At 41.5% G+C, this 15,568-nt stretch overlaps 1 pseudogene; it reads right to left on the reverse strand.

The window, feature by feature from the left end:
* Positions 1–2,423: 2,423 nt before the first annotated feature.
* Positions 2,424–3,383, reverse strand: LOC144251793 (heterogeneous nuclear ribonucleoprotein A1-like; annotated as a pseudogene).
* Between the last annotated feature and the right edge of the window lie 12,185 nt (positions 3,384–15,568).

Consider the following 15,568-nt stretch of genomic DNA (forward strand, 5'->3'; position numbering starts at 1 on the left):
TTCTTCAGAGAGTTGAAGTAACACCTGTTTCTTTTCTAAAGGTTCTCCCAAGAAACTTCTGAAAATGTGATTCAGTTAAATAACTGGCCTTACTGGTCTTCTGCCAGTCTACTCCCTGCTCTTCCTCCATAGAGCAGATGAAGATTGAAGTACAAATCCAGAGGCCTCCAGCACATCATCACGTATTCTAACTTAGCCTACAGCTCTCCGTTCAGATCCAGCATGGGTGAGGTACCCATGGGAGAGATGGGCTGGCTGTGAAATAAAAACTGTGAAAGTAATCTATCAAGAAATAAATACAAAACGACAAGAATCATATTTTCAAAGCAGGGCATGACCTGTTGGTAAAGTGCTTGCCTTGCACAAGGCCCCGGGTTCAATCCCTAGCACCACAAAAAAAAAAAAAAATTATATACATCATATTGTTAACTTTTAAATAAGCCAGTGTGTCTTAATTGTCTTTTAGAAATATAGTTTACTTTGCAGTGTAGAGAGTAACATAAAATTTTATAACGTATTTATTTAAATATAAAATATTAAATGACACCATTAATTTCCAATTAATTTGTTATTATTATATAGTTTAAGAGCTATTGTTGTAGAAACTTTTGTTTGAAGAACATCAGCTTAGTAAAATGTTCTTTTAAATCTTGTACTTTAATGACGTGTGTATTTGGGAAATAAAGATACAATTAATATGTTATTAATAATTATCATAATTACACTGATTTTTTATATTAACCAAGTTTAGCTTTTAAAGAAAAATTTGAAATATGGAATGTAATGTGGTACTTTTAAAATAACAGTTATTGTTTAATCAAAATGTTATATACCTTAAATCCTTTAAAACTAGTGTTTTTTTTTAAATAATAAAACTCAACAGACATAAAAAATTATTTTATTGGAATGAGAGTAGATTAATATTTTCAGTATTTCTTATTTCTTTTATCCTTTAGTTAGAATTCCCAAGTAATAAAAGTCTGTGAAAAGATCTTATCTATATTGGTAAATAAGCCTCATGTCAGAACCTTAGCAGGATTTAAAGAGTAAAAATCTTTCAATAACTTCAGCTGATTGTGTTAATTTCATGTAACCAATTTAGCTATATGTAAACATTTTGAAAATTATTTTGTACATATTTTGTTTTAATTTACTGAGACATTTATAGCCTTTCACTTTACTAGGTTAAATTTTTCTTAAACCTTTCTATATAAATCACACCTGATAGAAGTTTAACTCCCAGCCCCTTGGTTCTCATGAGGACATAGAGAATAAAGGAATTTTAGATCTTATTTTATATTAACCAAATTACAAACACATCTAAAGTTTAAGTATATTTTAGTTAATAGGGTCTGATGTTTTTATATTTAGTAGATGATATTTTAGCACCCAATGGATGACATTCTAGCACTCTAACCTTGCAAATCAATAAGTACCTCTTTTAATAAAGACATATAATTACTCCCCTTTACCTTAAATGTATTTATTCTTAACTGTAAGATACAAGACATCAAACAAATTTAGATAACAGTATTAATTATCTTTTTCCTGTTAAAGAAAATTGTTAGAAACAAATAGATATAAATTTTAAATATCATAGGGATTAACAACTTTATTATTATTATTATTTTAATATCTGTATTTATCAAGGGGGTCAGTAGATAGTTTTCAATGTGGTAGGAGGCTTGTTTTGGTGCTTGTTTCTTGGTGTTGCAGGGATCTTGAAGGAAATAGGTTGTTTGGTCCTAAAGCTGTGAGCCAAGACAAGGGCCAGCATGATCTGGGCTTTCTTGAACTGGGGAATTTCACCCAGGAGTTCCCAGAAAAGTGGCTTCTGTGCCTTAATGGCTCAAACAAACCCCTAATTTATATATGGTTCTTTTGCTTATTCACATCCAGTCAGGATTTAGAAGACCCTCAGGTATTTCACTTTTAGGGACACAATGGGGTGGACTATTCTGATAGCTGCTTTCACTCTCCTGTCTATTGCAGCAGCCACACCCACCTTTTCTTTGCCACCCATTGATTCCTGCTACCCCAGGATATGATGACCCTCATGAAGATCCTGTAACTTCAACTTTGAACTTTTTTTTAAAAGACATTTATTCAGCGTCATGATCAGACTATTACATTTAGCAATCAACAGCCCAGGTGCCAAAAACAAAGTAGATTAATACCCTTTGTGGAATGCTTTGAACTTTTCACAGAACAGAAACTAAAAATAGCCTGTTATACAATTAGTCACAAGTGTAGCCCTTGAGTTTTTTGCCCATACATATGAGTATTGTCTAAACCATGTCTTCTTTGTAGCAGCTAGGCCCTGCCAATACTGCTTGGCTGAGTTCACAAATCTATTGTAACCTTTAGCTTCCCTGTCACTTCTCTGGCTCTCCTCTCCTGCTAAGCTTTGTTTCCTGGCAGTATTAAAACCTTCTGCCACTGCCATGGCTACTGCTGCTGCTGCTGGAACCACCATTACCATCATGGTTTCATAATTTGGCAAATATTGGCCTCTACCACCATAAGGTCCAGAGCTTCTGCCTCCAAAGTTTCCACCCTTCATGGGTCCAAAATTTGATGACTGATTGTTATAACTCCCAGAATCATTGTAGCTTCCACCATCTCCAAAATTGCTTCCATCATTACCAAATGCATTTTAGCCATCCCCACTGCCACCATATCCACCACCATCATGGCTGCCACCAAAGCCACCATGACCACTGAAGTTCCCTCCATGACCAAAATTGTCATTTCCACCAAGACCACCTCTATGACCACCACCAGTTTCCAGAACCACTTCGACCTCTGGCTAGATGAGGCACTAGTCACCTCTTGCTTTGACAGGGTTTTCCTCACTTCACAGTTGTGGCCATTCACAGTATGGTATTTTTGAATGACAATCTTATCCACAGAGTCATGGTCATCAAAGTTACAAAAGCAAAGCCCCCTTTTTTTCCACTGCCTTGGTCAGTCATGTTTTCAATAACTTAGATTTTCCCATATTGTTCAAAATAATCTCGTAGGTGATGTTCTTCGGTGACTTCTTTAATGCCACCAACAAAGATCTTTTTCACAGGTCAGTGGGCCCCCGGTCTTTGAGAATCTTCTCTTGAGACAGCTCTCTTTGGTTCCACAACTTTTTTATCTACCTTGTGTGGTCTTGCATTCATGGCTGCATCCACTTCCTCCACAGTGGCACAAGTGACAAACCCAAAGCCTCTGGAGCGCTTGGTGTTTGGGTGTCTCACAATCACACAGTCCGTGAGTGCTCCCCATTGCTCAAAATGGCTTCTCAGACTTTCATCAGTTGTTTCAAAGCTCAGCCCTCCAATGAATAGCTTCCACAGCTGTTCGGGCTCTTTAGGGGACACTGATTTAGACATGATGGCAGCAGGAAGAGAGACTTTGACGATGCTTTCTATGCTCATCCATGGGCAGAAAAGCCAACTTTGAGCTTTTTTATTGTGTTTTGTGATAGTTCAATTCTGCACTTTTCATTAACGTGATAAGCAATGTCCTTTGCTAACCTGTGGAAATATACACTTAGCCTCTGGCTATTGGAACAAGAAATAACAATAGTTTCCATCTTGGTTTGTGTAACCAAATATTTCTCCGCACCTTGAGTTGACCTTTGTTATCGTTTAGAACTGGGGTATCCCCCAAAGATCCATGTATTGACTATGGTGCTATTGAGAAGTGAGGAAAACTTTATGAGGACAGGAGCTGGGTCACTCCCTGAAGGGCTCTTTGTGTCCCAGGCCCCTTCCTCCCTCTATTTCCTCTCTTCTCTGTCTCCCCCCCCCCGCCTTCTCTACTTTCAAAAAGAATAAATTGTTTACCATTGCTACCATAAAGGGAGCAGTCTCTTTTGCCACAGATCCTACTGTCAGGATATTCTTCCCTACCTCAGACCCTAAAGCAATGCAGTCAGCCAAACTTGGACTAAAAATTCTGAAACAGTGAGGCAGAAATTAATCTTTCCTCCTTTAGTTTACTGTCTTCAGTAGTTTCCTCACAGTGATGGAAATCTAACAACCTTGATGGTGCAAGCAATATTGTTTGTAAAATACCATGGCAGACTTTATTTTTAACTTCAGGGACTCTCTTTATATGATTTGTTGTACTTAAATAAACATCTCTGTTTTTAAGCAATTTTTAATGAATTGATAATTTTTTAATGCAGTGAATGTGATGGTTAATTTTATGTGTCAACACACTGCCTAAGGAATACCCTGATAGCTGGCAAAACATTATTTCTGGGTGGTGTTCTGAGAGTGATTCTGGCAAAGATTTGCTCTCAAAGAAGTAGACTGAGCAAAGTCTCCCTTCTTAGTAAAGCAAGCATCATCCAGTCCTTTTAGGGGCTCAACAAAACCAAAAGTCAAAGGAAGGGCAAATTCCTCTGCATGATCTGAGATGTCCATCTTTTCTGGTTCTGGGATATGACAAACCTTCACTATTTCTCAGTCTCCATGACTCAGATCAGGACTTAAACTATCAGCCCTCAGTCCCAGGTCTTTGGTTCAAACCGAATTATACCCCTTGCTTTCCTGATTCTCCTGCCTGCAGACAAACACTAAAATTTCTTGGCTCCATAACCCATCAGCCAATTTCTACAATAAGTCTCTTGTTTCTGATTCCCTGCAGAACTCTGACCAAAAAGTCTTGGTAGAGAATGAATGATATTTTATACTTTCTTCATATTATAGAGTAAAAACAAAACAAAACAAAAACCAGTGATTCTGCTTAGTTGGTTCATATAAGTAGAATGTAACGATCACTCTTAACAGGTAGTCTAGATTGCAATCTCAAACATTTTGCTGGCTCAAAACAAATGTTCTTGTGCTTAAGGTATGAAATTTTACCCCAGTGAACTTCACCCTTGATAGTGATTTTTTGTTGTTGTTGTTTTAACCACAATAACCTCAACCTGACCTCACTTTCAATTAGTAGTCCTGCTGCTTCCACCCGCACCCAGAGGTCCATTGCCAAGTTGCCTGCAGGTTTGATTGCACACAGCCATCTCCATCTTGAGACACTGTCCAGTGCCTGGGGGATGGGGGGAAGGATGCTTGCAGGTTTGCTGCCACCACCACCTCACCTCGTGGTGCAGCCAACTCTGTCTGGGGACACCAGCCAAGACCTGGAGGTCCTGTGCCAGGGTGCCTAGGGTTTGGCTGCCCTAAGGTCCTCCTGCTGGGAGTGCTGGTGGCCACCATCTTGCCAATTCTTTGCAGGGTCCCTCCTTTGAGCACATCCCTCATGGTCTTTCTGCAAGGTGAAATGGTGTTCAGATCCTAAGACTGCAACATGGCTGAGCCTGGGGTATCTTACATCCTTATCTGTCAGATAGTGAGTGGGTCTGCATGGGTCATTCATGTCCAGGCAATCCTGTGAAACTTCACAGACGAGGGGCATTTTGCCTGGGGGAAGCATTGGTTGGAAATGCTGGAGAGAGCCAAGTTTCCCAGCACCACTAGTCCTGAAGTGTCTGGGGACAGATGGAGCTGGTCAGAAGGTTGTAAGAGGGTGTGAGGGCATCTTGCTATCAACTTGCCCAGCCAACCAGTCTGGCACCCACCAGACTGGAGCTATCATCAAACTCTAGATAATCCCACCTATCACAACTCTAAATGATCTCAAGTCTAGCCTATTTTGCAGCCATTCTAACATGTAGTAAGGTGGGATGCAGACTCTTATTTCAGGTAAGGTGGGGATCCTGACAAAAAAAAAACACAATACAACATTACATCTGAAACATAAATTAAACAAAGACTAAGAGAAATTTTAACTTTCTTTTTGTGAAAAAAAAGCAGCAAAATGCTTCCTTGTTTTACAACTTCACCTTTAAACAGATCAGACTCTCATTATTAGCTTCCAAAAATGTATTTAAATTCCAATTCCAATGTGAAGATTAACACCAAATTATATATATAACTTATTCAACATGTTACTTGATACAGCTATAAAACCTCAAATGACATGAATAAATACCAACCAAATTTGTTATTTTTATACAAATAAGAGATTTTGCTACACATAATTTTAGTTTGGAGAACACCAACTTGGCAAAGCTTTGCATTCAACTAAGTTTAACTTTAAAGTGCAATTTAGAATCCAGAGTGTATGGTAACACTAATCACAGGTCTGTATGGATTAACAAAATCAATAGCCTTAAGTTTCTTATAAATTTAGGAAACAGGGTTAATGATAAGAAATTGACTTACTCAAAGCAAACATATATAAGACAGGTCTTCAATTGAGAGCATGGTCCTTCAATGTCAGATACAATGTATAAAAGAGAGCACTTAGTGGTTATCTTGCCAGTAAACTTGCATATACTTTCATTTTATTAACTTTTTAAAAAATATTAATTTTCAGTTGTAGTTAGACACAATACCTTTATTTTGTTTGTTTATTTATTTGTTTGTTTGTTTTTATATGGTGCTCAGGAAAGAACCCAGGGTCTCTGCTCTACTGCTAAGCTACAACCCCAGCCCCTCGTTTTATAAATTTTTACATAATACTTATACAAGGCTTAGATAGCCATAGTTCTCAGTATATGTGACTAGGCATAATGAATACATTATACCTAGTCACATATACTTAGGGTGACATCTATATTGGTAGGTTTAAGTAACAGTTGTTTGATTAACCAGTTACAAAGTAATTGTTTCAGACTTTCAAACAGATACAAACCCTAATGACTTTAAGACTTAGTTTCCACAAGCCGAACAAATAGAATAAAATTATCTTGATAGATAAATTATAGCCAAATTAAACAAACACACTAAATTTTTGAGATTCATCTTCTTCAAACTTTCTGCAACTTACTTAGACATTCACAACTTTAAATCCTTAGTTTTGTCATCTTTAATCTGGGACGTTAGCACAAGAATATTACTTTACCAGACAAAATATTTTCTCATTCAGAAACATTTCTCTTACTTTCTAATTTTCCATACTAAAATATATTTCTATACCTGTAATTTTCTTTTATCTTTACTAGTTTGGGAACTTTTTTGAAATTCATATTTTGAAACAATCCTTATGGATGTTATCTGTGCATTTAATTTACACAACAAATTTCATTCCAGGAGAGGGTTGGACAATGCAACATATACAATAATTATGATTTAATCTTTTTTCTCCTATGTTGCTTTCAATGACATTTTTGAGCCTGACCTGTCTCCATGAACACTATCACAATGCCATCAACTTTAAGTGAGTTCCCCACTGTCACTTGTACCCAGAGGCTCCTTTTGGGCCTTTTCTTATACTAGCAGACTGATATGCAATGCAAAAAGCCCTTTCCATTTTTCTCTTTAGGGGTTCTTGAAGATCCCTTTGCAGAGGCTGCCTATGAAACACAGGTTGTCCTTAGTTTCTGTCTTTTTCTTTTCTGGGTGCAGTTATTTGTCCTGCCAGACTCCCCAGGCTTTTAGTTTATGGGATAGTGTTGTAGCAACAACACCGCTTTGTCCCAGTGATGAACTTGCCCTGGCCAAATGGAGTGTCCTGTCAGATCTTAACAGTGGAGACTATTCCTGTCCCCAGGTCATAAACTGACAGTTCTGGGACCGACTATCACATCCTTTGTAGCCAGCGGCCTCCACCCCCCACACACACCAGAACAAAAGGGGCAGAAAGGCAGGACAGAGGCCAGGCTCTCTTTGGCTATTGTTCTAGAGCCCAGGCAGTTTTCTGTGATTTTCCCCCAGGTTTAGGGCTGGTGTCCATGACCCACAGTGAGATGACCTGCAGCTGACAGGGGCCAGGATGAGGAACAGTGCTAGGAGTGCCAGCTCTGGGTTTAAAGACTGAAATCTTTTGACCCTTTCCTCTGGTGTCTTGCTATTCTTGCACACCAGCAGCAATGCCTTTGGCACCTTCCACTTAGTTCCTGATGGTTGAGAACCCTGATCTTCCTAAGTGCCCGCCCATACAGGATCCTTCATATACTTTACCCCTGACAGGCCTACTTCAACTTCTGAATTGTATAATAATCCAGAAAAACCATTCAAAGGTAAGACGGTGTTACAGTAAACTGTCTTTCTCTTAGACAGGTTTATACCTATTCATGGTGAAAGGAAAGTAATCACTACACTCGGAGCAATCAAGGGATCTTTATTGCAGCGGTGTCTGATTGACTCGGAGAAAAAGAGGAGAGAGAGAGGGCCCAGCAGGAGAAGGTTTTTAATAGCCCTTTACTGTGCTAGCTGCCTTGTTGGTGTACAGTGATTGGGTCACACTGTAATTGATAAGGGTGTCATCTTCTGCCTTCAAGCAGATTGGGCATGGGCTAGGTGTGGGTTTCAAACTAAAAAACAACAAGAGGAAGTAAAGGGAAAAGGTGCCAAATAATCATCCCAAAAGAAAGGGCTAATGAAGGGTGGGAAGCAGACAGGTGAGGGTCGGGTGTTCAGCCTGCCCCACAGCTAACATTTGTTCAGCCTGATCCGCAACTAACAGTACTTCCTTATATGTGGAAGGCACTGGGTTTGACACTTAGCACCACATAATACTAAATAAGATAAAGGTATTGTGTCCATCTAGAACTATAAAAACTTATTTTAAAAAATGTAAAACCACGGACTGGGGCTGTAATTTGGTGGCAGAGCACTTGCCTAGCATGTGCAAGGCACCGGTTTTCATACTTAGCATCACATAAAAATAAAATAATTTTAAAAAGTAAAACTATGAAAATGGTATTACCTAATATTTTCCATAAGGTTAGTCCTCTATTCAAGTTCATCTGAAACATGAATACTGTTCAGTCTTACTGTGTGCACATTCATCATAGCCCAGGAATGGAACTTACTTGAACGGGAAATTAGAACTCACTGAGAACACTGAGGACTGTCTTTATCCTGGCTCTCTGCCCCGACCCAGCACTCCCATTTTCCTGTTACCAGGTCTATTCTCTTCCTCTAAGTCCAAGATTCACTCCACTTGGCTGAACACTAGAATTCTTGTCTCTATTAAAGTTAGGCAGAAAATCATTCAGTGCTTGAAGCTGCCAAACATGAATGGCAATACAAGAGTGGCACCCAGTCTGAAGCAAGGGATGGTGATCAGAAAAACATGGAAAGGACCAGACATTGAAGGGAGGTTTATAACCAATTATTGTAATTTCTGACTGTAAAATTGATTCATACGGATCACACACCATTTGAAATGTAAGAATACATAAATAACAAAATTAACTTACATGTACATTAACAACCCAAAGATAATTAGTGTGAGTGACATTAGGAAGATAGCCATGTAGGAGTGCTTCAGCTTCATCCTGCCCCTCCCATACAAATTCACCCCACAAATATCCACAGACAAGAGTGACCAGAGACAAACATTTAAATCCAGAAAAGCAGGGTTCAAGTGGTAAGAGAGACCATTTTTTCCCATGTTCTCCCTTCCCCAGCTGGAATGAAACCACACACAGCCCATCCCCCTACACACCAGGGTTTCTACAGTGGAAAATGTGAGGTGAAGATGGACATTCAGCTTCACCACCATTCTGGAGCCCTTCACAAGAGGCAGGCCCCTGTCTCTCCCCACTAAAAACATTGAGAAACCTTTCAAAATTGGATCAACTGTAGCAACTATAAACAAAGACAGAAGAGAGCTCACAGCAACAGATGTGTAGATCTTGGTGGTTGCCCTATGCTCTGGGCCAGGGCACACTGCAAAATTCTGACCTGGCTGGGCAGTTGTGGCAATCCTGGTCATATAGTGATAACTAGTGGTCCAACAGGTTCTGCAGAGAGACCAATCCAGATAGTCTGATGGGACTTTCTGAATAGGATGCCTCTTGGAAAACCTCACAGGACAAAGTTAACTAGGAAGAATGGAGTAAGTATACATACTTCAAGCTTTATAGTGTACATGACAAATATACACAATATTATCTGTCCATTTTTTAAAATAATAAAAATTGAAGTTTCAGCCAATTAAAAATAAAAGAGAGCTAGGTATGGTGGCTCATGCCTGTAGCAGCTCAGGAGGCTGAGGCAGGAAGATTGCAATTTCAAAGCCAGCTTCACCAATTTAGTGAGGCCCTAAGTAAGCAACTTAGTGAGACTGTGTCTCTAAATAAAATATAAAAGGGCTGGGGATGTGGCTCACTCGTTTAAGTGCCCCTGGGTTCAATCCCTGTTACCCCCCTATATATATATATATATATATATATATATATATATATATGTTTTCACATTTCACAATCAATTAAAATATAGCCTATAGGATCTGGAGTTGTAGCTCAGTGGTAGAGCACTTTCCTTGCAAGTGTGAAGCACTGGGTTCAATCCTAGGACCACATAAAAACAAATAAAGGCATTGAATCCATACACAACTAAAAATGTTTTTAAATAATTATTTTTTTAGCTCTAGGCGGACACAATATCTTTATTGTATTTTTATGTGATGCTGAGGCTCGAACCCAGTGCCTCAAGCATGCCAGATGAGAGCCTACCACTTGAGCCACATCCTCAGCCCCCCAAAATTTTTTAAATAGAGTAAAATATACCTATAGACTACATAAATTTCTCTCCCATGCAAGCTTGCACCCTGACATTAGCCACACACTCAAGATAAAAAATTTTATGGGATTATTTGTTATCCTCCCAGGGAGTCTTAACTCAACTCATGGGAATCTATTCTCCACTGGAAATTTTGTTACTGTTAGGCTCACTATGAATACTGTCACATTCTTGTTGAGAAAAATTGGACCGCTTTGCATTCCTACCATAGTAACAATTTCACTTCCCTTGTCAACGCTGGGTCTTAACAATTACAAGTTTTTACAAAAAAGTTGCCCTCGATGAAATGATGCACTTTTAAATTGAATCAATTTGCACAGCATTTTATTCTAGGAAATTGTATACAGGTTTAAACATGTATGATTATTGCAATGTTCTCTTTTTGCTAAAGTAACTAATTGGAGACCATCCTCATCTTCATCAAAGAGCTGGCTGCATATAAATCTGATGGACAGTCCATAGATTGCCATGCAGAAGGAAAAAGAAAAGTCCTTATAAAATGAGCTAGTCTGGGAGGATCTTTAAGATGTAATATTTTAAGATATATACTGAGAACAGCTGAACGTATATGGGCTCCATATTTGCTTTGAAAATAAACATTAATACTAGACACAGCTCTCCTTTCCCTAACGAGAAGTGTTCCCAAACTCATTCCAGGTTTTCCTGTCTGATGTCGAAAAATAAATGTATTTGAAAAGCCACTAGCATTAGTTATCAACTCCCCTGATTTTGCAGGGTCCGACAATCAACCTAGTTTATTGTCAAATTAGAACAAGAACATGGACCCAGCTCAGAAGCTTAAAGGTGTTGCTTGCTTTGGTAGCAAAGAAAAGCAGAGTGTGCTGGACATGACTAAGCTGGGCCCACTTCTCTGCCCTAGCTTCCCTGGGCCAGGTTCCAGGATCTGAGTGGGCGCCTGCTCCTCACCCACCTCCCCACCAAGTACAGCAACAGCTGCCTGACAGGACATTACCACTAGACAAAAAAGTGCTGTGCTTTTTTAAACACACGTGTAAGAAAAACAGAAAGAAAGAAAGAAAGAAGGAAAGAAAGAAAGAAAGAAAGAAAGAAAGAAAGAAAGAAAGAAAGAAAGAAAGAAAGAAAGAAAGAAAAAACAGCACAACTCGTTTGGGAAGAAAAGACTTGCAAAACATGTTTTTGAAAAAACCATTTAAAAATTTTTTTTAGTTTATTTATTTTTATTTTGTTATATGTGACAGCAGAATACATTACAATGCATACTACACATATAGAGCACTTTTTTCTTATCTCTGGTTGTATGCAAAGTAGAATCACACCATTCGTGTCTTCATACATGTACTTAGAATGATGATGAAGTACATGAAGATGTATGAAGGCACGAATGGTGTGATTCTACTTTGATAAAACCATTTTTATGGAAAAGAAAAGGGCGGAGACTAGAAACGATGATGCAGAAATCAAGGGAAAGCGGCCTCACTCCCTTCAGTGAAAAGTCTCGGGCAAGAGGAAAAGAGAAATCAGTAAAGTACTAAAGCGGAGGCCTAGAAAGTCTCCAGGATGCATCCCCACCACCGTGCCTAGCCCGGCCCACACCCCCGCGCCTCCCCCGCACCCAGAAATTCCCAGCACCCCCTGCTCGCCCTTACCAGCATGCACAAATTCCCTGCTCCCTGCTCCCCACTCCGCCCGAAACCCGCTCCCCCCTGCTCCGGGTGGATCCCAGAGCCCCACTCCCGGGCCCCAGCCCCGCCCCCAGGCCCCAGCTCCGCCCCCTGGCCCCAGCTCCTCGGGACCGCCCGGCACCCCTCATCAAGCTGCGCCCACAGAAGGTCTGTGCTACGGGCCACCCGCCCAGCATCCAGCTTCTCGCCTCATCCTGCCTCCTGCCTCCTGAGTCAAAACCGGTCTTAGCCCTATGTATAGAAGTCTCCACGCCCAGCTCCGCTCTCTGCCCCGCGCCCGCGGATCTTTTAAAAAGCGGCCGGCACACACGGGCACCCCCTCGCGCTCCAGTGTAATCCACACATGGCTCTGGATACCCTCACCTGGCTGCTCTTTTCGGTCACCCTAGCTCTGCTTCTACTGCCCGACTGTTTCTGGTCGGCGGGGACCGGTGAGTTCAACTATAGAGGACTTGGACCAGGTGGGACTGAGCCTGTGGGGGCGGTGGAGGGGCCTGAGGAGGGGACCCAGGCTCAGTCCTGCCATCAGGTGTACATATGTGACGCCTGTCACATGACTTTCTGCCACCCCTTAAGTTGTATCTTGTCTGGTTCTCATCCTCAGGCCATTGAGAGGAGCTGGAAAGAAAAAAGTAAGGGCAGGAGGTGGGAGGGGCAAGAGGAAAGGAGAATGCAAGCTGGCAATCCCTGCTGATGTCTCCCAGCCTCACCGCTGTCTCCCCAAAGCATGCCTGAGCCACAGCCACCAGGGCCAGGTGCACAGAGGCGTGACCCCACAAGGTTAGGACAACAGATATCCCTAGGCCCATCTCTGCTCTACAGACTCTCATCCCAAGGCTGTTGACCCTTGAACTTCCCACCACACTTTGGGAATCTCAGCACCTGCGCCCACAGAGCCTCAACTGCCACCAGCCACAATCACTTTTTTGTGATTCAGTGAGCCACCACCCAGCTCACCTCCCTTCACAGCTTTTCTCATCTAGCCACGCCCCATCCAGGGCCTCCCTACCTTCCCATCCACCTAGGGGACCCTAACCTCCACCAGGACCACCTGGCACCATATACCCATGCCTGAGGACATACCCTGCAAACATCCCCGCCTCACCCACAGATCCTAACACAAGAGGAGGGGGCCCCATTTTTCCAAGTATGACCTTGGTAATGGTATAGAGCTGGGGTCATCTAAGAAACAGATAGTGCAAAGACCTCCTCTTCAAACCCCAGTTCTTTTGATCAAGTCCTAAAGATTTCAGACATTTTACCAGAATAACAAAAATGAGTTTATTGAAGAGAGAGGAAAAGGGAAAGGCAGCACTCTCAAGGGAGAGAGTGGGTTCTCTCAGAGAGGAAAGAGACAACCTGCCTCTCCTGTGCTCCAGTTGTATTGGGGATCCCAGGAAAGTTTCCAGAGAATCCTGCCCAGGCCCATCTCTTGGCTTTTATATATATATATATATTTTAGGTGTAGTGGGACACAATACCTTTATTTTATTTATTTTTATGTGGTGCTGAGAATCGAACCCAGGGCCCTGCATATGCTAGGCGAGCGCTCTACCTCTGAGTCACAACCCCAGCCCACCTCTTGACTTTTGACTGACATCAGGGTGACATCAGATTTCAAGTTAGCATTGCCATGACAACTCTCTCTCCTTGGCCCATGCTGACTGGTTCTAAAAGGAATTTTAATCATTTTTATAGGTTTTATGGTTAGGAGGAATTATCTTTATATTCCAAAATCTGTTCTGTGAAACACCCTTCACATAGCTCTCCCTTCAAAGTAACTTGGGTTCCTCTTATCAACATTATTTTCTGCCTAAATTTCTTCCAGATAACAGGTACTTTGCTGAGGAATGTGACATATCCTGTCTAGTAGAGTTAGATAAATTGCTTTTTAGCAAAGAAAGCATATGGGGGTCAGCACATTGGGACATTTTATAATTATTATTCAATTATTCTCTTGACATCATGTTCCCACCATTGTCAACTGTCTGTCTAACAGCAAAGGTGCCATCTATATGTTTCTGTTGTGGGAGCATCTATAGACTCCTGACCTTGGATCCTAAGCCTATGTAGTCTATCTCTTGGGGAGCCAACATCTTATAGTGGTATAAAGTAGGCACAAGTTGCAGACAGTAAAGGCAGACAGTAAGCACTTTCAACTCTGCAGGACACACTATACCTGTCTCTATATCAAGTACTCAATTCTGCTTTACTGTGAGAGGAACTAAAGACAACATGAAAATGAATGGGGCACTAGATTTGCCCACTGTCCTAGTCATCTGACCCTAGATTAGAGTGTCTCCAATGTTGGTGCCCATTCCCAGGTTGTCTTCCCCAAATAGTTCTTCAGATGCATATTTCATAGGGAGACGCAGGTCCTATGTTCCTGTGGCTTCAGGTTGGACTGGTTTTTAGGAGGGGTTCCTGTAGATTGGGGCTGACTATCACCCAAAACACACCATTTGCTACCCAGTGGATTCCTTGGTTCACTGGGCAGTAGGCTCCTTTCTGAAGTCACAGGTGTGAGCTGAGGGTGAGGTGTTGCACTAAGTAGAGGACAAATGTGTGTCCTCCAGGATGACATACTATTTTAAACAAACTGTCTGCGCAAGGCATTGTCAGAAGATTGTACTTGGCCTTCACTAAGAGTTGTCCTGATCTCACAAGTGACTTACTAAGTCCGTGGATGATTCATTTTGGTTATAAATTGAAGGAATTTGAAATGACCATTGAGGTTGGTCTGTGGTCGCAGACCTCTGTGAGCAGGACCTGAGTCAGGTCCATTCATTCCTGGCCCCACATGCACCTACCTTGTCAGTACCAGGGGGCCATGTGATACTTCAGATGCCTGGGCATGAGGGCAGCTCACACTGCCTCCAGGATGAATGTCGGCATGTTTTCTCTGTCTCTATGCACACAGACCCAACTGAGTGGGTGGATGGCCCTGTGGGACAGGCTGAAAGGGGACACTGACTGGCTCTGTGGTTGAAGGGTCCCTCCTGATAGGACCCTGGCCTCTCCTCCTAGGAATGAGTTCAGGCTCTGAGACATGGCTGAGGTCTGGAAACTGAGCCAACAGCCAGACTTTGGCGGGCATCAGCCATCCTTGGGTTTTGCTTCACTTCTTGGAACTCAGACAGAATCTGGGTTGCCTGCCCAGGTGCTTTGCCATGAGGTACCCTGTGATCTCTCAGCCCAGGCTGCCTTTCTGCTTCTAAGAATGTGCAGACTCTTTCCTTCCACCTGTTCATCACGTCCATTTGGGTTCTGTGTTACCAGAATTTTTCTTCTCCATTACTTGCTGAGAGTCCAGTTCTGGAATTCTGTCACCCAGCAAGCACTTTGGCCCTTAGCAGTCATCATCAG

The sequence above is a fragment of the Urocitellus parryii genome, unplaced genomic scaffold (genome assembly GCF_045843805.1).
Source record: "Urocitellus parryii isolate mUroPar1 unplaced genomic scaffold, mUroPar1.hap1 Scaffold_216, whole genome shotgun sequence".
In the NCBI taxonomy this organism is placed as follows: domain Eukaryota; kingdom Metazoa; phylum Chordata; class Mammalia; order Rodentia; family Sciuridae; genus Urocitellus; species Urocitellus parryii.